The following is a 27,171-nucleotide window of genomic DNA, read 5'->3' as shown; positions in this document are numbered from 1 at the left end:
GCTCCCTGGGGCATTTGGTGGGCCGCTGTGAAATACAGGAAGCTGGACTAGATGGGCCTATGGCCTGAACCAGTGGGGCTGTTCTTTTATTCTTAGCAAACACTTCCATGATCGTATAAACAAGAGATGTACTTAATGGAATGTGTCAGTTTGGGGTATGAATCCTGAACCATGAAGGGAGTTTAGCTAGTGGCTCCTGCAGAATGTAGACTGGTCCATTTATCTCAAATTGGCTCCAACTGAGGAAAGTGTCACAGTTTTGCCCCTTGACGTGTTGTTACAAAAAGCTTCACAATGCAGGTTAAACTGGAACTGAAACTTCAAATGTAAACAATGTGATTTAGAGCTCAGTCCTATCCAATTTTCCAGTGCCAGTGCAGTCTTGCCTATCCTGTAGTGTGGAGGCAGTCACAGAGACCTCCTGAAGGTAAGGGAATGTTTTTCCCTTACCTCGGGGTTGCATTGCCACACCAGTGATGGAAAGTTGGATAGGATTGGGTCCTTAGTTCCTAACTTCATGTGACCTGAGGCTTATTTAAATTTAAAAAAGTGTTTTATTTAACACTTTTAAATCTTTAAAAAAAGGTTTATTTTGGGTTTAGTAGTCAAAAACATTCCAGCCTGAATGATTGTACGTATTCATGGTAGTCCGTATGTATGGTGGAAGAACATAGGCTTATTCACAAAGGTCTGGCCAGTGTCATAGCAACTACACAACATGGGTAGCCTGACCTTTCTCACTTTTTGAGATATGACTGTGTAATGGGATGTTACTCAACTATTGTTCAGGTAAGCGCCCTTTCTACGGGTTCTGTAAGCACATTCAAAAATTAGGGTACAATGTACAATTGTGCAGCTCTCCATTTTGCCTTGTTCTGGCCCCCACTGTAGCTGAAGAATGCACTGGTCCATGTTCCCTGGAAACAGAATGCTGGATTAGATTGACTTTGTCCGACCCAGCAGGACAAGTGTAATTGATAACCTTCAATTGTTAGTGTAATTGATAACCTTCAGAACATGCTCTTAGCTATGTGCATTGATGCGCTGTCCATGATAATCTCTGAAGTCAATAGAACTACTCTAAAGTAAGTAGTTTCAGGATCAAGGCCACAATGAATCAGCTACTGTAAAAGGCCCCACACCTCATACGTCATTTTTCAGCTCATTCAAAGGTTAGGAAGCAGACGTGCCAAAAGGGACCATTAAATCATTAGATTGGATTAGACAACTGGAGGTTTGCTTCAGTTTTATCTTTCAGGAACAAACAGAATACAGTTTATGGCTGTAAGAATTTCATAAATGTAAGCAAAGTCCACCAAGAATTAGTTAGGCATGCCAGTGCGTTGAATTATGGTGCCATCATTTAAATGATAGTGATACGCCAATTAAGAGCTCAATGACGCACCATTTGCCGGACAGCAATTAAACTCACCAACCGTGATCAAAACCCAAATCTGCTACATCTCATTTCAATTTACTGAGCCCTAAGGTTGAGGTCACAAACATGTGTCTGGATTGTTCCACTTCAGCTGCTGGTGGGGGGCTCATATGTTTTAATGCTCCATTTAAAATAATCCCACATATCAACAAGTAGCATGTTTGATGAACTCCTTGGCATCAGATTTTTAATGGGCAGGGGGAAATGTTTGTATGGAGCAGCATTCAATATAATCTGAAGTGGAACACTCCAGACACAGGATTGTCACCATGTCTGTTTTGTTTGTGGGAACCAGGCTGGAAATCAGCAAACACTGATGCAGGACTAACCTACAATAAGCTCAAGCCTTCATGACAGCTGTAACCTGTGCCCAGCCTATTAGAAGCATCGTAAACTAGAAAAACAAAGCAGATCCTGTTTCACCCATACAAGCCTCACATTTTTACATTTAACAACAGACTATGCACATGAGAAAACCCACACCCCCCATGGTGAGCGCTGTCAGTACCAATCATCTTTTGGATGCGAGATGGGGAAATGGTCCAATAACTCAGCAAATCAGAGCTGGCAGTGGTTACCATCTGGTCCAGTCCAGAGGCAGGAATTATGTGTAAAACACCAGGCTCTGGAAGCAGGGAACCAGAATGACCCGTGTAGCTCCTGTGCGTGCCAGGTGTGGTATAGAAGGAGATATGAATGCGAACCTATGTTTGTGTCTGGATCATCATTGTTTGATTGCAGTGAAACCCTCTGAGTAGAAGAAAGTGCTGCTTAATAAGGGCCTGCAGCTAGATTTTTCCTAGCCTAAAAAGAAAAAGAGGCAGATACCTGGGGGCTAGGATGTACTGAACAGGTCAGTGCATACTTAATGCACTATGACTGAATAAGAACAGCCCCGCTGGATCAGGCCATAGGCCAATCTAGTCCAGCTTCCTGTATCTCACAGTGGCCCATCAAATGACCCAGGGAGCACAACAGATAATAAGAGACCTGCATCCTGGTGCCCTCCCTTGCATTTGACATAGAATAGAATGCAACACAGCTATGCACCTGTCATTTTCCAACACATTTATGCCAACACTTGGCACCTGACACTGGATCCCAGCCCCACATCATCAAGTCAGGGGTCATTCATACAACACTCTGGGGTCAAGGCAACATTTCAGTCAAGCTAATCCATGCTGGTTGGCTATGCACGGTTGAGAAGTTGTGACATTCATGCTATTCAACTTTGTACCCAGATGACAACTTATCTGTAAGTTCCCACATCTGATCACACCACTGCCAATATCTTTTTGGAAACCTTTGCAGTGATCCTGTAAAATGTGGGTTGTAAATTGGAAGGAAGACATACAGTATGAAAGAGATAAGGTATGAGATTTCTGCAATGGCTATACTGCCATCTAATGGACAAGCAGTGTACTGCAATTTTAATATCAAATACTTATGTCAAAAGTTGCTGCTTCTCCAGGTGGGAAGGGTAATATCTTATAATCGCTAGCTTATGTACATTTGTATATATAAATATCATATTTTTTTCATTTGTGACAGTATTACCTTACCAGTTGGTCCTAAAACTGTAACCCAGCTAAGCTATATTTGCAACATCTAGCATTATGAATTGTTGGCCAATAGTGAAACTCTCATAGCCAGAGAATTTGCTATACACATTCCCTAAACTCCCTAAAGCCCCCTGCAGTGATCAACTGGTCACATGCAATGTCTTCACTTTCAAGCTGGGGAAAAAAAATCCATGAAGTAATTGATTGGCAATTTGAAATGAAATGAGAATACTTACAGCTTTAGTATTGGCAGAACGAATGTTCCACCAGTGCTAATTGCATTATGGCCATTGTTAAACACACTCTGGCAGCAGGAAGGTCAGAGCCTTCCCCCTGCACACTGGAGGATTGACAAAGACCTGCCAACAAAGGTAAGGCAGCAGGGGAGTCGGGTTGGGGTGGGAGAAGGTGGAATGGTGCAAAGGAGGGCAGAACAAAGCAGTGATGGGGGTGAAGGAGGGCAGAATGGGGCAGCAATGGTGGTATCACTAGGGGGTGCGGGGGGTGCGGTCCGCTCTGGGTGACGTGCACAGGGGGGGTGACATGCACTTGGGGGTGACACGCTAAAATTTTGGTGGTTAGGGGTAACCCTATCATATTATATACTGTTGGATGCAGAATTTTGAGCAGAATGCAGTACAATAAACCAGAGTGAAATATCTCCTTTCTATCAAAAGTTATGGCAAAAAAACTGGAGAACAAAAAATGCATGGATCTCTATGGAAAGTGAAAGTGAGCCGTATCGCGTGTTTACTTGTGAGCAGGCGAACGTGCCTTAGTCCTTCGGAATAATACCATCATGTTATATATCAATCAATGCGTAATTTCATGCAGAATATGTTCTTTGTTCTATCAAAAGGTACAGCCAAAAAACCAGTGGGGGCAGAGCGATGGTACATCACCACACCCACCACCTGGGGTGTTGCCCCACCCACTGCATGGGGGGGTGATGCGCTGGTAACCCGCACTGGGTGACACGAACCCTAGTGACGCCACTGGTGATGCCAGTGATGCCACTTTGCCATACATATTGACTGGAGTCAGGCTGCCTCCACTACAGTCTTAATCTTGCTGCATGGATCCACACAGACCTGCACCATGAATTAACTAACACAGGTCTGACTAAACCCCTCTGTGCTTCAGAGGGACGGGCTTCACTTGAACCAGAATGGAACCAGATTGCTGGCACATAATATTAAAAAGGTAGCAGAGCAGCTTTTAAACTGATCCTTGGGGGAAAGCAGAGAGGAGCCGAGGGGCATCTGGTTCGGGACTTCTCATCCCTATGGAAAGAGGATGGGAAAGTTAGAGAACAACAAGGCAGGGACAGAGTAGGAGTACGAATTGGGAGCGGAAACATGATGGGATGTGACAGCCCATCCAGCAAAATGAGAGACTACAATGATAAAGGAGAGAATAAGCAGCCCAACTTTGGGGATTTCGTATACAAATGCTTTTATGCGAATGCCCGAAGTCTCTGAGCAAAGATGGGAGAACTGGAATGTCTGGTGACTAAGGAAAACAATGACATAGTGGGGATAATGGAAACATGGTGGAATGTGGAAAACCACTGGGATACTGCAATCCCAGGCTATAAACTCTATAGGAGGAACAGAGAAGGGTGTGTTGGTGGCGGGGTGGCCATCTATGTTAAAGAAGGAGTAGAATTCAGCAAAGTAGAGATTGAAGGTGGATCCGACTCCACCATAGAACTGCTGTGGGTTAAATTACAAGGTTCGAGGAGCGATGTAATATTGGGGACATGCTATTGTCCTCTGGACCAGAAACAGGAAGGGGACCTTGAAATGAGGAAACAGATCAGGGAGGTGTTGAGGAGGGACAGGGTTGTAATCATGGGGGACTTCAATTATCCTCACATCGACTGGGTCAATTCATGCTCTGGTCAGGAAAGAGAAACCTGTTTTCTTGACATGCTAAATGACTGTGCTTTAGAGCAAATAGTCATGGAGCCACCAGAGGACAGGTGACTCTGGATTTAATATTGTGTAGCACTCAGGACCTAGTTAGAGAGGTAAATGTTACTGAGCCATTGGTGAACAGTGACCATGTTGCAATTAGTTTCACCATGCATGTCGGGGGGAAGAGTCTCAAACAAATCTGACATGCAGGGGATGAACAGAGTGGATAGGGAGACGCTCTTTTCCCTCTCGCATAACGCCAGAACCAGGGGACATCCACAAAAGTTGAGTGTTGGGAGAGTTAGGACAGACAGAAGAAAATATTCCTTTACCCACATGTAATTAGTTTGTGGAATGCTTTGCCATAGGAAGTAGTGATGACATCTTGCCTGGATGCCTTTAAGAAGGGATTGGACAAATTTCTGGAGGAAAAGTTTATTACGGGTTACAAGTCATAGTAGGTATGTGCATGCTCTTGGTTTTAGAGGCAGGCTGCCTCTGATTGCCAGAAGCAGGGGAGGGCACCGGGACACAGGTTGTGTCTGTTGTCTTGTGTGCTCCCTGGGGCGTTGGGTGGGCCACTGTGAGATACAGGAAGCTGGACTAGATGGGCCTTTGGTCTGATCCAGTAGGGGTCTTCTTATGTTTAGAGGTAAGGTAATAAATATTATTTTACCCAGAGGAGATCTTCACAGTTCCCCACCCTGCAGGATGCAGCAGTAGCACTGCTGGGGAGGGGAACAATAGGATTGGGCTATAATATGGTTCAACTGCAATGTCATTTTGCCAGCATTGAAAATTCTGCATTTTTTCTCTACAACCCCCCAGTGCACCCCTACAGAAGAATTTTTCCTTGCCTGAAAGAATGACAGTAGGAGTTTGAGCTAACAGCTAGCCATAAAAGGATTGGGTGAAGACTACACCTGCTCCCAGCTTTGTACAGGTCCAGACTGATTACACAGGCCTACAAAATTGAGGGTCAGAAAAGTTTTTGCCAAACTTTATGGTGGTTTGATATGAATTTGGGGTGCTGATTCCAAAAATGGCATCCTTTTTGCCCTTTCAAGTCTAGTTTTGGAGATATTGTATAGCCTCATTAGTGAATGGTTCAAGCCGCTTCCTCATGAGAAAGCCATGGTGTCTAGTCTAGTTTTGGAGATGTAGTATACCCTAATTAGTGAATGGTTCAAGTAGCTTCCTCATGAGGAAGCCATGGTGTAGTCTTCCTCACAAGGAAGCGGCTTGAACCATTCACTAAAGAGGCTATGCCATGTCTCCAAAACTAGACGTGATAGGGCAAAACAGATGCCATTTTTGGAATCAGCACCCCAAATATACCCACGAATTGGTGTAACATTTAAGGAAGCAAAATGTGTGTTATCTGTGGATTCGGGAACTGAAGTTTTATCTAACCATGCGTTCTGAACCTGCTGGACCTGGTCCCTCCAAACACAACTGGAGCTGTACTCCAGTCACATCTGTGCACAGCCTTCCTGACCCTCAGAAGGCCTTCAAAGGCCCCCAGGTCAAAAATCACAGCTTCCATTTTTCAGCAGAAAACTATAAGTTATGATTTTCAGCCTTCTGAGGGCCAGAAAGGCCATGTGTGGCTTCCCCAGCCCTCAGAAGGCCCACAGGACATGACTGCAGCACAGTACAAGAGTGGAGAAATTCCATTTCTAGCATCCTCCCCATCTGGCCAGGTTACAGAAAATGGCAGCAGTGGCAATGGAGATGGGGGAGTGCCCATGCACTGGGAAAGAAGTTTTGTGCCGCTTCAGTGCTTAGGCCTTGCTTGTGCATGAACTATCTGTGCACCCCAGATCAAGCCCTCCCCCCCCTCCCCAAATCTTTGGCAATGCGCAGAGATTCCATTGCAGACAAACTGGTATAGAAAGGGTTTCCTCAAGGTTGACATTCGAAATCCACTCATAGGCAATGTGATAGTGCAGTTCCAAAGAAGAGCCACCAGGTGGCAGCCTTGAATAAATATTGTACAAAAAATGACATTTGCGCTTTAATGTCTTGGTTCTCCAGGCAGGCTTTTAACAGAGGCCATTGAGCAAAGAATTCAATATGATACTCTTTACTTGCACTTCAGAATTCTTAATGACTTTCTCCAATCCTTTCCAAACACATCATCATAAGGCTCGATTTTTCTTTATGTTGTGCGTGTGTCTTGCACCATGTTTTGCCAGATTCCAAGGCCAAGCTCTGTCTGGAGAATTATGCCCACATTTAGCTAATTAGCACCCCTTTTTTACCCAAGAATGACCCTGATTCTGCCTTGCAGTCCTGCTGGATCCCACCTCCAGGGTAGCTTGCCTGTTCAACCTGCAGAGGTCCTCTCTCCTGGCAGCAGCCTCCCGCCACTACAGCAGCCCCTTGGTCCTCAGCAGGTCTTGGGCACAGCAGCCACACACCAAACTCCTGTGTCTCCAGCAGTCTGTTCCAGCAGTCTCCAAAGTCCATTCACCATTAATTCCTTAGTCCATTAATCCAGTCTGTCCTTCCTCAAGGTTTCCTCCTTCTGTTACCCACAAACCCTTCCTGCCTCAGGTGTTCCTTATATCCCTGAGGGCCCTATTGCCTTCCAGTGGCTGCAGCTGTGCAGCACACTCCCTGGAAGCCCAGGCCTTACCCTTAAAGGGGCCACTGCTGACACCACATCTACCTCCTCGCCAGATCTTCCGCAATTCCAATACACACCATGACAGAGTATTTCGTAGAAAATACACACACACTGTGTAAAACGTCAGAAACTCACTGTACAATCCTATGAATGTATAGCCAGAAGTCTCACTGTATTCAGTGGGGCTTAATGTCAGGTATTTGTGTATAGCATGCAGCCTCAGTGAATTAAGTTTATACTTACATAACATATAGGATTGGTTTTGCTCATGGTCCAAAGTATGAACCAACCCCACATAATGACCCTATGAACCAAGACCCTTCCCTCATGCTTAGGTGAGTTTGCCTGTTTCACAGGTATTTCATACAAGTTATTTGCTGGGATTTTATACCAATAAATACAGGTATAAACTAATTATCCACGGATTTTTCATCTGTGGTTTTATGTCAACTCGATGAGAAGGGCACTTTAAATTAAAGGAAAAAAGTTGTTCAACAATAGCCTCATTAATGGGAGAGAGGACAGCCAGCTGACAATCCATCAATCATTCTCTCTCTCCAGGCACTTAGAACACCTTCAAGGCAAGTGACCCCCTTCCTTCTCCCTGAGCATGAGAAAGAAAGATAATCACTCTGCATTCTTTCCCAGTGCTGCACTCTGGGTGAAGGGAAGGGTCGCTAGCAAGGAGTGAACCCTTTCTAAGTGCCTGGACAGAGACTGATGGATGAATTGTCTGCCTAATGACTCTGTCTTACATCACGTCAGCAAGGTGGTTTTTAAATTGCCTAGCAAAGTAACATTTTTTTTTTTAATGGATTTGACTGACTACACTAAGACTGTAGTGGAGGCAGCCTGACTCCAGCCAATATGTATGGCAAAGTGGCATCACTGGCATCACCAGTGGCGTCACTAGGGTTCATGTCACCCAGTGCGGGATACCAGCACATCACCCCCCATGCAGTGGGTGGGGCAACACCCCAGGTGGTGGGTGTGGTGATGTACCATCACTCCGCCTGCACTGGTTTTTTGGCTGTACCTTTTGGTAGAACAAAGATAGAACATATTCTGCATGAAATTACACATTGATTGATATATAACATTATGGTATTATTCCTCCAAACTGTGATTTTAGTGATTTTGGTCACTAGTGGTGTCACACACACACCCCCCCATGGTGTCAACTTACTAACAGCTTATTGCAGCAGCTTATTGTGTCATTGGATTCCTCTCAACCTGCCCTTTCCTAGGGACTAAGGCAAGTTCGCCTACTCGCAGGTAAACACGCGATACAGCTCAGTTTCACTTTCCATAGGGCTCCATGTATTTTTTGTTCTCCAGTTTTTTGGCCATAACTTTTGATAGAAAGGAGATATTTCACTCTGTTTTTTTGCATTGCATTCTGCTCGAAATTCCACAACCAACAGTATATAACATAATGGGATTACTCCTAACCACGCGACTTTAGCGTGTCACCTCCCCAGTGCGCGTCATCCCCTTGTGCATGTCACCCGGTGCGGCCCACACCCCCTGCACCCCCCTAGCGACGCCACTGAAGGGCACATGTGTACATGAATAACAAATGCTAGTGCAACACTTCCCTCTCTCCTCATCCCACCCTTTGTAATTGCCTATCCACATAGTGAAATGTACAGCAGATTGAAAAGAGCCTTCTGCAATGCACACGGGGGGAACTTACACAATGTTCCTTCCTTGATGCAAAAACAGAACATAAGAGTTTATTTCTCATCTGTGTGATGTTGTAAATTGTAGAATATGCACATCCTGAACACTAACGTCAGTGCAGTAGATAGGGGGACACCCCACAAACAGCCACTTTTGTCCACTCTCCTCCTCAGTTCCTCTGTACCAATGCACATCAAGGGAACAGATGTCTAATATTGCCTCTCTGACATTTTGTTCATCCCTGAGGAAGAGCAAGAGAGAAAAGCCTTGTGGGTGCAACAGCCTTCACTTACCTCAAATAATCAGGCTGAAAGGTTCAAAGCTTCCCTCAAATTACCAGGCTCATGAACAGTCTAGAAAAGTTTTTAGATGTAGCCTATCTCTGAATGGCAGATGCAAGGGAGTGGCAACAGTATACAAGTATCTTGTGTGCTTCCAGAGGCATCTGGTGAACCACTGTGAGATACAGGAAGCTGGACTAGATGGGCCCTTGGCCTGATCCAGCAGGGCTCTTCTTATGCTCTTAATAGGCAGATCCAGATTCAAATCTCTGCTCACATTAGGTGACTTTGGTCAAGTCACTGTCGCTCATAGGGTTGTTGTGAAGATCAAGCGGTTAGAAGGGAGGACTGTGTACACTATTCTGAACAACTCAGAGGAAGAGCGGATTTAATAAATAATCCCAGCAAGTAACTTGCCCACAGTCACCCAGAGGTCTTCATACCCTTGGAGCTATTTTCACCTGGTTTTTCTACCTCCAAATCCAGCACACTTACCCTACTGCACAGCTTCCACCGAATGACTGAGCACAAATCACACAGAAATGAAAAATCCATGCCACAAAATAATGTGTATTATTTGAACCAGACAGTAGCCTCAGTCACACAGACAGTCTTGGCACCAAAGCAGAAAGGACAAAGTTCAGCTAACAAATTAACAAAGAAACTCAATCTGGCCTTAATCCTTTTAAAACCCAGAATCCTTTAAGACCCAGGGCATAGTAACAGCACATATTTGAAGTTCTTTCGCAGCCGTTTAAGGGGGTTTTGCACATCTAGAATTAGAAGTGTGGGTCAACTGCACTTTGTTCTTTTTTTAAAAAAAAAAAGTTCAACTCGACAGAAGTTCACCTTTATGGCCAACAAGATAACTCAGGAAACTAGTAAAAAGAAAGCTTGTCCAGTCAGCAATTGCCCATACTGTGGATTGCCCTATTCTCAAGCTGTCCTTTTCTCGTCACCATCTCTCCACCGAAGCCTACTTCACAGGATGGTTGTGAAGATAAAATGAGAGGGTGGCCATGCAAGGGCAGCCCAAGACAATTTGCCATCCAATCTCTACACCTGTGAGCGTGAGCAAGGAGCAGGCTTGGCTCAAGCCAAACTGGCACCTGAAGTATCACCAACATTTTCTGTCCCCCTACCCCTTATCCTGGCACACTTGTTGGCACATGCATGACCCACAACCCTCTCACCATCATAGCCGTAATCACCGATGCTGCATATTCCTCCTCCTGCACCCTGCTGCTTTTCTCTTCTTCTTCCATTCCCAGCCTCCTCCTGCCCAGTGGCGAGGCTAGAGGGGGTACAAAGCATTACGTTTTACAGGGAGCCTCACTGCAGTGTGCAAGGGCCCCCCCTTCAAAGCCATTCCAGGCGGGGGGAGCAAAATTGAGGCGTACGTCTGGCTGCAAAGAGGAAGGGGAGAGGCCGCTTGTATGCTGCAGTGAGGCTTCCTGCAAAACATAGTGCTTTGCACCCCCTCTAGCTACACCACTGCTCCTGCCCTCTTGAAGAAGAATGCCAAGAAGAGGCCAAGCTTGGCTGCCTAGAAGGATTGGGAATGCAGGAGGGGGAAGGGGGCAATCTCCAGGTCCACTACATGTGATCTTTCTTTTGCTTGCTATCTTGGGACTGAAAGAGAAGTTAGGCGGCCACCATCCTCACTTGCTTTCCTGTCCTGGTAGAAAGGAGAATGAATGAGAAGGGAATTAAAGCAGACAGCCAGGTAGCAGACTGGTGAAACCCTTGGCAGGTAGACATAAGATGTGAGACCCTCCCTGCCAGATCACTATCCCCTCCCAGCTCACTGTTTGTTTATTTTTCATATTTTTATACCTTCCTTCCTCCAAGGAGCTCAGGATGGTTTACATGGTTCCTTCCCTCCTTGTTTCCTTACAACAACCCTGTGAGGTAGTAGGTGAGGCTGAGAAGTAGTGACTGGTCCAAGGAAATCTTGTGGCTGAGTGGGGATTTGAACCTGGTTCTTTCAGGTCTAAGTCCATCTCCTGAACCATCCCATCCTGGCTCTCTGTTCAAAGCATTTGCTTCACCGAGTCTGCTGTGCAGGCCAGCTCTGTCAAGCAGAGAAATACTTGCTCATGCCCCATATCACTTGCTCCCCAAAGGGTACATTAACAGGAAGATGGATGGTGCTGTCAACTTGCCCTTATAAATGTGATTGTTAACAACCCAAGCTAACAAAATATCAGTTGAGATAAACTATTCTGCAGTACCTCACTAGTCAACAGGTGAAAGGATGATCCTCACATTGTGTATATCATACCTATTTTCTCTAGCTCTTATCTTTTCTTCCCATGAGGTTTAACAAGGCCAAAGGACAACTATATTTTATAGTTCTTTTTTGTCATCAAAATTCAGGTGGATAGGGAACTAGCAGAAAATTAGCTCTCAGTTATACAAACTCTCTTTCTATATTTTCCTACTTTAATTTCCATCGAATGTAACTACTATTCAGCAAAATTAAAGGGTGGACCTAATGTTTTTTCCCCTTCAGAATTACTTGTTCTTGCTCTATAAAAGGGCCTTGTTTGAGAGTTTTAAGAACTCATCTGTTCTGGTTAAATGTACGAAACGGAAGAATTATTACCTGGGAAGGAAATAAAGCAGAACACAGAAGAGCTTTCAAAAAGGATTGCCAACATTTCAAGTTTTCAACTGGTCACGCTTGTACCTTGATCTGCAACTTGATTTGGAGACATTGCTTGCCTCTGTGCTTTGTAAAGCACCTGTCACATCTCCAATGTCACTGAAGATGCACAAGTAGACATAATTCTTCAAATGAGTTTATACACATACAATTCAATGCAGATAGGCCCATACTGCTAACTCTGTCACGTTGTTCAGTCCCATGTAGAAGTCTTATTCCAGCATTTCTCAAACTGTGGGTTGGGACCCACTAGGTGGGTCATGAGCCAATTTCAGATGGGTCCCCATTAATTTCAATGTGTTATTTTATTTTTAATATATTAGACTTTCTGCTACCATTGTATATGACTGCATTTGGGGAAATGTTATAAATCTGTATGGGGCTTACTCCTGGGTAAGTGTGGATAGGATCAGCAACTGCTTGGAAGTGTTAAGAAAGTTCTTTATTTTAAATAATTTTTTATACTTATGGTAAACTTTTAATTTACTTACTTAATTTATTTGATTTTGTTGTATGGGGGAGTATTAAAAATTTCCCTGCTTGATGATGTCACTTCCAGCCATAACATCATTTCCAGTTTAATGACATCACTTCTGGTGGGTTCCAACAGAAGTGTGTCCCAGTGCTAACAAGTTTGAGAACCACTGCCCTATTCAACTGATACATTCACACATGAACATCCAGAAGGACAAGCATATGCACTGGGTAGACTAAAAAGAAGGCACAATTTTTCACCCCACGCAGGACAAAATAGGCCAGAAAACATGAAAAATGAAAGAATGCAATCAACTGGAGTTTTTAGAACATTTCATGCTATTAGGAAGTACTTTAACTGGGGAGCATTGCCTAGGAATTCCTATTCGTACAAGAGGAGCAGTTGGCCCTACAGAAAGAAACTGAAATTCATTCAATTAATGTCTGTTGTCCAAGGGCTGATCTGAATTTAGCTGAATTGAGGGGGGGGGCAGGCGGGGGTCCCACAGGAAGCTTCTGTGCATGTTTTACTAAGTTTGACCTACTAGACAGCTCAGATCTATGATCAAGCAAGCACGTCTTGAAATACTTTAGATCTGAGGGTAACCGACTCAACAGATTTAGCAACTACCTTCACTAGCCCTTTTATCTATAAACACTGTAGGAGGTGCCTAGATTAAAAATCACCTTCAAACTATGTTTCATTTGCAAAGTTGGCAATCGTCATTGCCAAAAGACAGCAACGGGAGGGGCAGGTAAATGGGTACAGTGGCCATTGGGGCAGCAGGGAGGAGGTGCTGCTGACTACCTTTTCTTATCTTCTGTGATCCTAGATAATGGATGGTGCCAACATCTGGCAAGACTACCTTCTTCAACTGAGCAATATGAAGCAATCTTAACATATTTAGCATGCATTGAAGAAAACAATGTGAATGAATCCAAATACCAGGGATGTAGACTCGAGTCCTGTGACTCACTCCCAAGTCAGACTTCAAGGCCTATCAATCAAAAACTCGAACTTGACTTGGGATAGGAAGGCAGTTGCTTGTGGCTTGACTTGGGACTCAAAGCTATTTTTGCATCTGAGTTTTCACTTGCCCCACAAGACATCCTGGGGGATCCGGAAGCGAGCAAATTGCCCGGGCAAGGTGTCAAGTGCCTACCCGCCTTGTCCAGGTGATCATGCTGTGTCAGGTGGCTCCAGGCTGCCTGTGGTGCTTTGATCACTGCTGATCAACTGGGCAATATTGTCATATAGAAAAATCAAATTGGAGAAGGTCAAGAAGACGCCCTTTGTTACTGCAGAAATTAAATGACTCTCAAGCACAGCCAAAGCATCAAAAATAGATGTAGCAAGGCAAGTAAGACAGCAAGCATCATTCTTCATGTACAGGAAGTGATAAACAAAGCTGCGGTCTGTCAAGGGCCTCCTGGGATCTTATGCAATGAGTATACTCTTCCAGTTCCCCATGAACAACTCTGATCATCTCCTCCCCTGCCACGCAGTGCTGCAAGCCCTCTGATTTAGTTTTTAAAAGTTTAATTAAATGGTCAGGAACGTAGGAACACAGCTGATCAGGGTGGCCGCCCAACTGGCAATTGCAAGCTGCATTTTTCTCTGATGACCGGATACAGAATGAAGGTAGTTAATCCTCGATGCATCAATCTGCCATGCCTTTCACAGCATTGTCTTTTCTGCCACTTACAAACCCTTTGCTTTAAGAGATACAACTCACATAGTTGTGGTTCAGAAACCTAAATGTATCCTAGATGGCTGGCTGACCCTTTCCCCAAGACAGAATTCCTTGTACCTTGTGCCATCCTTATGCTGGAGAAAGAGGAAAGACCAAACTTTTGAGGGACAAAGGACCTGCTCTTAGCTTCTGCCTCTACCTTGCAAATGGCTCTTAAAATGTGAAATGACCTAGTTACCTGCAGACCATGGAAAATGTTGTTTTGGTTGCAATGGAAGAACTGGAGAGTTGCCATTCAGAACCATTCCTAGTCCATTATAAGGTAAGGTGAGGCATCCCCACCCTCCCTGCTTAATGACACAAGAGGAAAGTCATAAAGTACATCTCTAACTTAGTCTGCAATCCTAACCAATTTTCCAGCACTGACATAAGGGCAATGCAGCTCCAAGGTAAGGGAACAAACATTGCCTTACCTTGAAGAGGCCTCCATGACTGCCCCCCCCCAACTGTAGAATGCAGCACATGACCCACTGGCACACCTATGTCAGTGCTAGAAAGTTGGTTAGGATTGCGCCTTTAGTTTGCAACATGTGTTGCACCGAAATGATTGGTATGTTCATGCATCTCCAAGAGTAATCTGAACACATAGAACACTATGAAGAAGACATCCGCATTCACTAGCAAAGCAATGCTTGTGTTCTTGTTAAGCTGTAGGACACGGCTTTCTCCCGAGTCAGACCACTGATCCATTCCATGCCATGTTGGCTACTCTGGGACTTTCTGCTTGCAAAGCCTATGCATTAACACTGGGTGATGGGCCCTCCCTAATTAAACCAATAACAGATTAAACCAATAACAGACTGGGATGGAGGTGGCAGCGGTGCATGGTGTATCCCATCTCCCTTCCTCAGCCAACATGGAGTTGTGCCTCCTGCTTAGCAGGTGTAGGTCCAAGTTGCCCCATAGAGGCAGCTGGAGCTTACCCAGGGGCATGGGGATGAAAGTCCCTTCAAGACGACCTCAAGCATTGCAACTTCCTCCATATGATGCAGTGTAGTCCCTGCTGGAGCTGCCGTATCAGCGTGGGAGAGGTTGGATAGGTTTGGGCTGCCCATCGTGTTCAACCCTAGCACACCACAAATGCGTAAAGGCAATTCCACGCTTGTTTTGTTAGCTTGGCAAGTTGGTGTCAGAATATATAAAAATGAGGACACTCTTTGCAGAATCAGAGGCAAATTAAATTGGAAATCTAATTCTCCATGCAACGATTAAAAAAAATAGAAAGGTTAACCCACAGTACAACAATGGCATGTGTCCTGTAGACATGTATAATGTGTGAACACAGGCAAATCCTGTGTTTTGCCAAATGAAGGGCTGGTCCACCCAAAAGGCTTACTGAACTGACTGCCTGGAGTGACAGGCTGGAGGAGGTGGCAAACCAACATGGAATGAAACCTACATTCTGTGTCTGCCTGCTGGCTTTTTCAGTCTGCCACCCACCCAGCCACTTCACTCTGCACTCCAATCCTCTTCTCGCTTGCTGACAAAATTGCAAGCAAGTTCTCATTGCTCTCCTTTCACAAGTGAGCAATACAGGATTGCTCCACTTCCACCTCCTTCAAGAAGGCCAGCTTGGCAAGAAGGAGGTCAACCTTTGTGGTTACTTTTATTGATTTCATAAATAGTTACAGTGTCATCATTCTGAATTTTGATCTTGCATATTTAGTGCATTATTCAGCTCTGTTATCAATCAACTCTCTGGAACGGGCGTGTGCCAGATAAATGAGCTGATATCATGCTCTTGGGTGGGAGAGTCAATTTCAGATCCAATGACAATCCATCAAGAAGGCAGAAAAATATAATGAAGCCTGGGAACTGGTGCCAAGGAAAGTGCAGCAGGAGGTGGAATGTCCGTATAGGACACGTGGCAAAAGCCAAGGAAGGCTTGGCAGGAGAAGACGTTGCAAGGCGACTGAAGGCTGGTGGAATAATCGAAGAATGGAATCAGCAAAGTCGGAAACAAATCTGGTGTGCATATACCAAACAAAGGATGATCCGAATACCAGACAGGAAATAAGCACCAATAAATACACAATACTGTAGTTGCTAGTGGGGAAAAAAAAAAATTGAGAATCACTTGGAAGTTTAAACACTGACTGACCATTGAGTATTTTACACAAAGCCCCCCCACCTCCATCATACAGCACGTGCCATAGTCAACTCACAGTGCACGCCTATGCAGGTTTAGTCAGAAGAAAACCCACTGCATTCAGTACGGCTTATTCCCAGTTACACTTGCATGAGATTGCACTGTCAGCCTCCTCGATGGACTCATCACCTGATGAGACCTAGCTCTGAAGATCTGGCCCTCAGAAATGAGATTGGTAATACCAACAAACAGGCCTTTGTCCGCAATGGTGTCCCCTCTCAGTAGGACTTTCCAGGTCTGCCCACTGTGGCTTTTCAGGAAAATGGCAGACCCAAGGTGACCAGATACAATGGAAGACAGAATGCCTATACCTTTAACCATAGTATAGAAGAGGAAATTTTGGCAGGTGCAGCTTTTTATACCCTTCCATGTTGAGCTGCACCTGCCAAAATTCCCTCTTCTAAGCAGTGGTTAAAGGTATAGGCACCATTGTATCTGGACACCCTGGACACCCCTCTTTTTTTTTTAAATCAAAAAGACCTTTAGGATTTGTGTCTCTCTATTAAATTATGTTCCTGGTTCACGAAAGTTGCTTTATTATATTGCCATGGTATGTTAGAGACTGTTTTTGTTTCTAATTGTTCAGTACATTTTATTGTAAGTGGCTATGGGGCCTTCAGATGGGACATAAATTTGTAAACCAAAGAAACTTAAGATAAGCTGCCTCTGCGGAAATGCTCAGGACCAGAAGTTCCATCGCTTAAGGCTTTTGCATTTGCTCTTTACTCTTTGCATTGATCTTTCAGCATATGGTTGGTCTGTGGAACTCCTTGCCACAGGAAGTGGTGATGGCATCTGGCCTTTTAAAAGGGGATTGGACAAATTTCTGGAGGAAAAATCCTTTATGGGTTACGAGCTGTGATGTGTATGTGCAACCTCCTGATTTTAGAAATGGGCTATGTCAGAATGCCAGATGCAAGGGAGGACAACAGGATGCAGGTCTCTTTTCATCTGGTGTGCTCCCTGGGGCATTTGGTGGGCAGTTGTAAGATACATCTGTAAGATAAGGACTAGATGGGCCTATGGCCTGATCCAGCGGGGCTGTTCTTATGTTCTTAAGGCAGGACGTAGCAATTATTGAAATAATGCCAGTATAATTTGTTTTCTCTCTTTGGTCCCAGCACTTCCTGCAAAAAACATGTCTGTGGGTGGGTGTGAAAATGCATGATTTTCCCTTCTTTTGCTGTGACAGGCAGAATGGAGGAAATTTCTTTTTAAATGAGTATAAATTGGTCAGTGAAGCTTCCAGCTGAAGATAACAGGATGGTTGTCCTATTTAGGAAACGGCCAAGCTGAGTCCAGGAAAAAGTTTATCTGCTGAGCATGTAGCACATGATGCCTGAGGGGAAGGAAAGAAGAGTGGCAGTTAAAGGGGAAAGGTTAAAGCAAAGAGCAACTGATCTCTGTGTCCTTGGGAAGCAACCTCTCCTCATTCTAGCAACATCCAGGTAAGGCTGGCGTTGATGTGCGCGTAAATGTGAGGTAAGAATGTTTAAAAGGATATATCTCCCCATGGCTGTAACATAATTCCAAAAAACAAGGTTTCAAATAGTTTGATCCTGGAAGCAGTGAGGACCCAATCCTATCCAATTTTCCAGTACTGGTGCAGTTGTGCCAATGGGGCATACGTTGTATCCTGTGGTGGAGGGGCAGTCACTGGGGCCTCCTCAAGATTTGGGACCATGTGTTCCGTTACCACAGGGCTTCGTTGTGGCAACACTGGAGCTGGAAAGTTGGATAGGATTGGGCTCTGAACCAGGAGTAAGTACAATGTTAATGTTTGTACCAATTAGCACTGCAATGTACAACATTTTTTCTTTTCAATTTTCTCTTCATTTTTCTTCTCTTCTCATTTTTCTTCTCAAGAAGACCTCTAGGGTCTTCTCTATAGTCTTTGCCTTTTGTGATGTCAGTTGCGGCTTCCAGGAGACCCTTCCGGGTTCTGTGGCTCTGTTTCTAGGGCAACTGCCTAGAGCCAGTGAAGGAAAAGGGATAGACTAGCGTTTCTCAACATTAGTTCCCCACTGTTCCACTTTGCATGGTCCACCTATTGGAAGTACCTCTGAAAGTAACTTGATGGTGATGTCATTACCAGTTACTTCCAGACTGGGAGGCCCGACGTGTTGCAACTCATACTGTAAGAGGATGGATAGGAGGGCTTTTGCAAGTGCGCAAAAAAGTATGACAGAGCTCTGCCCATTACACCGAGCCTCCTACCACTGCTTGCTGTGTTGCATTGCTGGTCTCGCCGCCAGATGGTGGGAGTCTAGGGATCCCAAGCATGTCACTGGACATCACTTCAAGTACATCACTTCAAATATGAGTACAACGGGTTGAGAAACACTGGGATAGACAATTGGTTACTACAGACAATTGCCCTAGAAACAGAGCCACAGAACCCGGAGAGCTTTCTAGCTATTTTCAACCACATGCAGCACACCTGCAGACGTTTCGTGGCACACTAATGTGATGTAGCACATCGGTTGAAAATGGTGGGATTCGCGTATTAAAAATGTATGCCCCAGGTGTGACATCATCCCATTTGGGATGCAACCACCTAATGCTAGTTAAGAACACTATATTTATTTATTTATTTTATTAACACACACAGACATACAAACATATAACATACATTTAGGAGTGCTAAATACCATATACCATTACTAATTAATCATAGTATATCTCCTAATCTACTTACTCATCTATTTCTACCTCTTATTGATTTATCCATTTATTTATATAATATACAATAAATTTTCCCTAATGCCCTATACTATATTTTCTATAGTAATATAGGAGGAGGAGGAGCCAACAGTGGATGAACAGACATGTCCCCAGGAGCTCCTGGGAGACAGTTCGTTTTCCCCCAAATACTGCAGGTCTGAAGAGGACCTGAAGATCTTTGTTAGGAGAGACAAGATCTTCATCAGTGCAGGTATCTGGGAAACTGAAAGCCCAACTTGGGGGGGGGGGGCTTCCTTCTCAGAGGAATCTAACTGTTTGTGACAGTATTGGGGGAGGTGCAGTGAACTGCAATCAAGTTGCTGGCTCTGTGCTGAGATGCCATATGGAGGGGAAAAAAGTGTGAAGTGTAAAGTTTAAGCTGGAAATTTAAAATAAGTAAGTGTTAATATTGTCCCCGGCTCTGACTGACTGATTTGGCTAAAAGCCCTGGATATATTGGAGGTGTTAACGAGAGACTTTTTAAGGAGGTTGAAAGTGCTCTTTTTCTCTGTCTTGGAATAAATTGGTGGTGGATTATAATTACAACTATAACTTGGGTGTGAACTAAAATCTAGAATTATTCTTGGACATAATTGGATATAAATATAATTCTCATTAGATGTGAAAGAGCTTTGTTTTCTCTGCACCAGAGACGGTGAGACTGTTTTCTTTCATTTTGTTTTTCTCTCCATTAACCGCACTGGACTGTTATCTGCAAGAGGTATGTAAGGAATGCGGATGGCAGAGTAGCAAAGACGTAGTGGAAGTGAAGAAAATATGTTGTGGACATCTAGTGGGCTAGAGAGAAATTGCAAAATGGACTCTGTTCCAGAAATGTGGATACAGAAAATCTTGATTAATACGGAGAGATTGCTTGTAATGGGGCGACAACAGCTGAACTGGTCCTTGCAGAAGAACACTATATTTAAAAGGGAGGCCATGTTTGTTTGTTTTTTCCCTAGCAGATAAGCACAATGGAATACACAATGGAAACAGTTCACACCTCACCTCAGTGATAGTTGTGCTAGAAAACAAGACGGATTTTTCTTTTCGAATAGCTTATGCAGCTTATGCTTTGAAAGGCTTTGATTTATATTTTGCAGCATGCCTTGCTTAAATGCAGCAACTGTTACCCTGCACATGCCTGATCTCGTCTGATCTCAGAAGCTAAGCAGGGTCAGGCCTAGTTAGTACTTGGATGGGAGACTGCCTGGGAATACTGGGTGGCTACTATGATAGGCTTATACCATAGTCTTTCGAGACTGAAGGTTGCCAACCAATGCCTTGCGTATGGATTTTAGATTTATAACTGCTGCATGTAAACAGGGTGGAACTATGTGAAAGGTCTAAGTGACGTCATGGAAATTGCAAGATGTAATTTTAGTTTGGTTTTATATGTTCCTTTTTGTTGACGTTAGCCTGATTCTTCTGTGAATTGGAAGGGGAAGCAGCTTTCCCCACCTGTCTGCTGCTCCCACAAAGCTGCTTACAGAAGGAACTTCAGCCACAGGGTAAAGAAGTTAACCAGTGGTGGACCATCCTAGCCCTTTGCCCTGGAGCCTGTTCTGGTCCCCGCTCACCTGAGGCTTTTGGAGGCTCGTGTGATCTGAGCCTGTGTCGGGGAAGCTTCCTGAATCTTCCCCAACGCTATAAACTGTGCTTCTGGGAAACCGGAAGGACAGTTTCCGACCCCGTCAGGAGTCTCAGAGAGACTTCCGTGGGGTCCTAGATGCTCGTGCCTGGAGCATTTGCCCCATCAGACCTAATGGAAGGTTCACCACTGAAGTTAACACTATGGGCCCCAGACAGGAGGTTTTGTCTAATTTTTGCAAGGTCTGCTTTTGGATGTTGGGTACTGTGTGTAGGTTCCAACAGGCAAGGCAGTGTCAAGGTCCAAGGGGAAAGAGGCAGCATGTTGTCAGGCCAGAGGTCTAGAAAAGACAGGCAAGGCAAGTTTTTTTTTCAGATACTTGTAATGATAAGTTTTTCAGGCTGCTTGACAACGCTAAAGCCAAGATTTTATAGGCCAAGATGAGCAGAGATTGGCCTGTGGGGCAGCTGAAAATGAACTCAGTCAACTTTCTGGGGGAAACAGAATGTTTGTGGCATGGGGGAGGCACACCCACTCACACACGACATGACTTACAGGTTTTCTCTGCACAGCTATTATGAAAAACTTGTGTAGTAGTTTATGTGTGAACATCAGGGATGTAGGTAAAGGCGTAGCAGACTTCCAGAACTTCCCCTACAGCAGGTTCTGAAACACCAGCCAGTGCTATCTTTGAAACATTTTTCCAAAGGACCTTAGCTAAGATGGTGCTCAGCAGGAGGCAAACTGAGAAATTTGCCTAAGGGGACATGTTAATGTTCTGGCCATTATCTTTTCCAAGGCTTCCCGAGAGGCAGGATATAACTCATGTTGCATTAATGGGTTACCCCTATGCATGTCTACTGCGGCCTGTCAAATTCAATGGGACTTACTCCCAGGAAGATGCGTATAGGATTACAGCTGGGCAACCCAATCCTAACTACATCCTGTAAGGCATTTGTGGCTGCCAGACATCTCCTTGAGGTAAGGGGCCATTTGTCCCCTTACCCTGGGGTAAACCCCAGCAGCCACAGTGGGTCAACTCAGACCAGTACCACCCTGTTTACAAAATAACAGCACACAGGGTAATGTTATACATTCCACATCATATCTAGTTTGACCCTGATTTGCCTTTTTTTTTCTAAGCCCCAAATATGATAGCATTTCCTTCTAGGGAAGATGCTCCAGTCTACCACCCTTTTGGTTTCCTTCCTCTGCATCTTTTCCATCTCTACAATATCCTTTTGGAGATGCGTTTGGGTGACAAGAACTTGTACACTGTACACAGTTCTGTACATAGTTCTTGTCATGGATTTACATAAGGTCACAACCATCCTGGCAGTTTTATTTTCAGTTCCTTTTCTAATAGCCCCTGCCTACGTACTTGCCATGTGTGACAAGCATGCCTCATTTCAATTTTTCACTTGGCCTCACACAGCAGGAGGTCATAATTGGCATCTTGTTGCCAACACATGCAAATACACCAGAATCGATGCATTTACATTGCACATTTGCTAGAAGTTCCCTTACAGGAGAACAGGAAATACATCCTGTTTGAAGTGGACCACTTTGTTGCTCAATTGGTAAGGAAAGGGAAAAAAATGATTTGGCTTTGGACTGTGTGGAAGAAAGGGAAAAGGATTAGCAAAGCAAAATTGTTATTTTTGCACCGCAGCAGGGCCCACAGTGTTGAGCCCATCTGCATATCAAGGAAGTATTATTTCACATGAAGTCCTCAATATCTGAGGAATGAGTGTCACGATTTAGTGGAATCTGGCTTGTTACATAACTGTATTATCCCTGCACAGTACATACGTACAAATGAACATTAGATATTGTTAGGATGAAAAGAAAACTGCCAATGATGTCACAGGGCTAGTCATATGTAGTGCTGTCCCTGGGGAGAGAATGTCTGGTCCTGGGGTCAGATTTCCATCTGAATGACTCATCTTGGATTCATCCTCAGGCTCACCCCAGCGCCAGAAAACCCTCGATAATTCAAAGGGTTGAATCCAGCAACAGCTTTCCCTGGGGACAATTGTATGCATCATTCTAACCATTAGAACAATGCACACAGATGTCCCCAGGGAGAGAGGTAGAATCTAACGCATTTCAGAAAATGTATGGTGGGCTCTGCTGGAATACTGTGCATATTTCCATTTGGTTCATGTCACAAGAATAACATTCATTGGAAAAGCTACAAGAAAGAGTGACTCAAATGAACCGGGCAGGTCCCTTATGAATCAAAGCAGATGACACCATAAATGGGGGGGGGGCATGACCATGTGTAACGTCCATAGTGGGAGGTGGCCCCTGTCCTGGGGTTGTAGGTGAACGCGAGGGGCTTACCCGTTCCTTGAGCGATGGTCGGCGAAGTAGTAACAAACGGGAGGCGGGTGCAGTTGTTCAGTACAAGCGGTTTAATAACGTCAACCGTTTCACATTCATGAGGCCTGTTTCTTCACAGGCCTCTGTACATTACGCCGACTTGTGGCGACGACGTTGGATGGTCCCTGGACCTGACCCTCCCCATTTCTGGGTGTTCTCAGCTCCAGGCTTCACCCCCGCACCCCTTGCCCCGAGGTCTGGGCTTCTGTCAGATATAACTCCACTGGTCGGGGTCAGACTGCCTGGCCCCGGGAGGGCCCCTGCTGTCTCTGTGCCGGTTCTCCAGCCAGCTGGCCCCCTCAGGGTATAGTGGGCTTCAGTGCCCCGTCTCTGCAACCCAGTCTCTCTGGGGTTCGCGCTCTGGGTCCAGGAGGGTCTTGGGTCAAGGAAGTCTTCCCCCCAGCCTCCTCTATCCAGGGCGGGTCCCCGTCCCCGGCCTCTGGAGGCCTCTCTCCTATCCCTTAGGCAGGGAAGCTGCTTTCCCTCTTGCCTGCCTTGGGTCTTACTACCCTCTGGAGAGGAGCGACCTCCCTCTTCCCTCTCCAGGCTCCTTATGAGGCCTCTTCCCTCTTGGGCTGGCTCCACCCCTCCTAACCACATGCCTCCCTGGTGTTCCCAGCTGGTCCTCATTCCTCCTCCCGGGTAGGTGCTCGGTAAGGGGCCCCAGTCCTGCGAGTACTCGGGTTTTACTTCCGAGTAGACCTCTACCCCAGTGGAGCCCCTTGTTCCTGGGGAGCTCCCCGCTGCCTGGGCTGGATCCAGGTGACATCATGGAATACTTCAGAATCACCTGTCAAGGATGGGTTTGGAATCTGAGATGCATTGGGGGGGGCATCATTCTATAGTCACTTGAATCGTTCCTGGAAGGTCAGAGTGCTGGGGTTCTCTTAGCCATAAGAACCTAAAAACAGCTCCTCTGGATCAGGCCATAGGCCCATCTAGTCCAGCTTCCTGTATCTCACAGCAGCCCACCAAATGCCCCAGGGAGCACACCAGATAACAAGAGGCCTGCATCCTGGTGCCCTCTGAGTCAGCCATCACTGATTTTTGGTTTATGGTATCCTAAAACGTTCCATCTTGTTCCCCATACTGTCTGAGATGAACATGAGGCTGATGGGAAAGGTTTACGGGAGATTGGTGACTGGTATCACCAAGGTTTACATCTAGTTCCCTTCCCCAGCTGGAGGAGCTGGGAATGTTCTGAAACATTCGCATGAATGTTCTGAACCAGTGGCGTTTCTGAACAGTTCTGAAACAGTGGGTGAAAGGAGGTGGCGGGGCGGTCCCTGGCAGGAAATGTACCAGGACCGCCGCTATTCCACTGTCTGGGGGGCAACCCTCAACCCCTGCTAACTGGTTAAGAGGCACTTTTTCAAGTGGGTGCTCCTCTTTTATTTAGCAGGGGAAGAGTAACTGGCCCACCTCACCCCAGCAGTGTCTGTTCTAGTGGCTGTCTGCTGGTATTCTTTTGCATCTTTTTAGATTGTGAGCCCTTTTGGGACAGGGAGCCATTAGATATTTGATTTTCTCTGTAAACCGCTTTGTGAACTTTTTGTTGAAAAGCGGTATATAAATACTGTTGTTGTTGTTGGAAGACTAGATGGGTACAAACAAGCTGAGATTAAATCTGTAGAAGACAGAGGATCTCCTAGTTAGGAGCCCTGCTGGTACAACCTTAGCGTGCTTTCCTGTTCTTCATAAAGTGCATTTCCCTTGAGGGATCTGGCCCACGTCTTTGGAATTCTTTTGGATCGGGTACTGCTCCTGAATGTTCTCGTGAAAGTTATGGCCTGCAGTACATTTGGCCAGCTTTTGCTGGAGTGCCAGATTTTTTTACTAGTAATAAGAATATTCATATACCACTTTTCAACAACAAAGGTCACAAACAGTTTACAGAGCAAACCAAATAACTAAATGGTGCCCTGTCCCCAGAGGGTTCACAATATAAAAAGATTCAGGAGAGTACCAGCAAACAGCCACTGGAAAAGCCACTGTGCTGGAATGACAATGGATATTTACTCACTCCAATAAATATATTAGGAGATTGAAAAGTTCTCCTTTGCCCAGTTAGCAGGGTCTGAGGAGGCAAGGGGGGAAGTGTTAGCTGGCACCAGAGAGGATAGCATCTGATTCAAGTCGCTCTTGTCAGATGCCATTCCCTTTTGCCTCCAACATGCCCCAGGCCCCCCTCATTCTACCCCAATCCTCCCAGCCCTGCTCCTTTCCATGAACTCCACAGCGTACTGCCATCAGGAGGGCTGCTCTTCACCACAACTGTGCACGGGATCCTCCTTGCTGCGGCAGAGGCCCAGAAGTGTGGGGCTGCACACATTTCTGAATCACCTTTCGCAACACCATAAATCACGTCCTGCCCCTGGAACATGGGATAGGATTGGGCCGCAAAATGCGCATGCATCCTCATGGGTAAACAGAGCCCTAGGTGAACAAATGTAGTGAGTGAACAAGCTTTGAAGGATGGCATTCATAACTGCTTCTGAAAATGTAGCAGCAGCTAAAATTGTTTTGCTGTTGCACTACATATGAATATAACTGTTCACACCTGTTCTTGCATCCCTCTCCCAGTGCAATTTTCTTTTTCTCTTCTCACGTTTCTAGGAACCTGTTTTATCATTGATATCCTTATAGTTCCAGAACAAAAAAAGATGATGACATAAACATATCCTTTTTCTCCAGCACGTGGATTGTGTGTGACTTAACCTTTAACTTAGACTTGTTGATGGAGGTGAGATGTCAAATATTTCTCGAGCGCTTTTGGCAAGGGCTTGCCTGTCTTTTCATCAGCCTTCCAACACAGCCGATCATCTAAAAAAAAATATACTGTGCTCTGCCTTTGCTGTGCTTTTCTCGCCCCCCCCCCCTCCCGGCCACTTCCTTCAGACAGAAACAGGAAAGGCAGGACAATGCAGTGATCAGGCACGTCCCCTCCGTAAATCTGTAACTACTTGAAATGTCACTTCCTGTTTTTGAGAGCAGGTCTCTGAATACTCTCCTGTATGGCTTTGGGGCCCAGCATAGAAAGTAGGCCTGTTTTCACGAATGTCATATCTGCTTCCTTCCCAGTTCAGACAAGCAGGATTTCCAAGAGTGCACATTAAGTTATGGTGTGCATTTGAAATGAATGGTTTAAAGGCAAATCTGGAAATATCAGAACCACCTCCAAGCACTGCTTGTATTTCTGAACCAGGCAACATCTGAATTTATGCATTTTTGCATATATTGCAATGGGGCTGGGTCCCCACACTTATGAATTTGCTGCTACTTTTGATGACATTGGGGGTGGTGCAGTGTTTTACATTATGTAGACTGGTTATCTGTCCGTGCTTTTGTTTGCTGCAGTTCTGCATCCTCATTCATTCATTAATTCATTCACTTTTTATCCCATTTTTCTCACAGATGGTCCCCAACACAGCTTACAAAAGTATATAAAATATACATAAAGCAGTTCATAACAATTACGATTAAGAACTAAGCAGTGACATTACTAGGGTTTGCATCACCCATTGCAGGAGGCCAGCGTGTCACCCCCAGGGATGAGCAAATCCAGAGGGGCTTGACTCTAGTTGCTGAGTCACCCCCCCCTTCACTTGACTTGAAAAAGAGTCAAAATGGGGGCACTTTCCAATTTGCCATGTCACCCTTCAGTGACTCTAAAGGACTCGAGTTGAGTGGCCCCTTCCTTTAAAAAACCCGCTGCGGAAAAATGGGGCTGCTGCCGAGAGGGTGTGTGTGTAATGGAGCTCTCTTTATTCACTCCCCTACTGTCTCCACCCATCTATAAAAATGATGGGAGGGGTGGGAGGAACTGCAAGAAAGCGGTTTCAGAAGCAGCAAGAGGGAGGAGGGTCACGCGCATATAACCAGGACGACCCGATCCTTTGCAGCCCTACTCA

At 45.2% G+C, this 27,171-nt stretch overlaps 1 protein-coding gene and 1 pseudogene across 1 annotated transcript in view; both read left to right on the top strand.

The window, feature by feature from the left end:
• The first annotated feature begins 17,925 nt into the window (after nt 1-17,925).
• DAB2 (DAB adaptor protein 2) overlaps nt 17,926-27,171 on the top strand; it is a 107,113-nt gene continuing 97,867 nt past the window's right edge. The window contains exons 1-2 of the mRNA XM_066615952.1: nt 17,926-18,008; nt 19,349-19,495. The gene's annotated coding sequence lies outside the window, so the exon portion shown is untranslated. The remainder of the gene's footprint in view (nt 18,009-19,348; nt 19,496-27,171) is intronic.
• LOC136642538 (5S ribosomal RNA) lies at nt 20,403-20,520 on the top strand (annotated as a pseudogene).

This window comes from Tiliqua scincoides, chromosome 2 (genome assembly GCF_035046505.1).
Source record: "Tiliqua scincoides isolate rTilSci1 chromosome 2, rTilSci1.hap2, whole genome shotgun sequence".
Classification (NCBI taxonomy): Eukaryota; Metazoa; Chordata; class Lepidosauria; order Squamata; family Scincidae; genus Tiliqua; species Tiliqua scincoides.
Note: the sequence above shows the minus strand (reverse complement) of the source record. Positions and strands in the feature narration are given on the sequence as shown.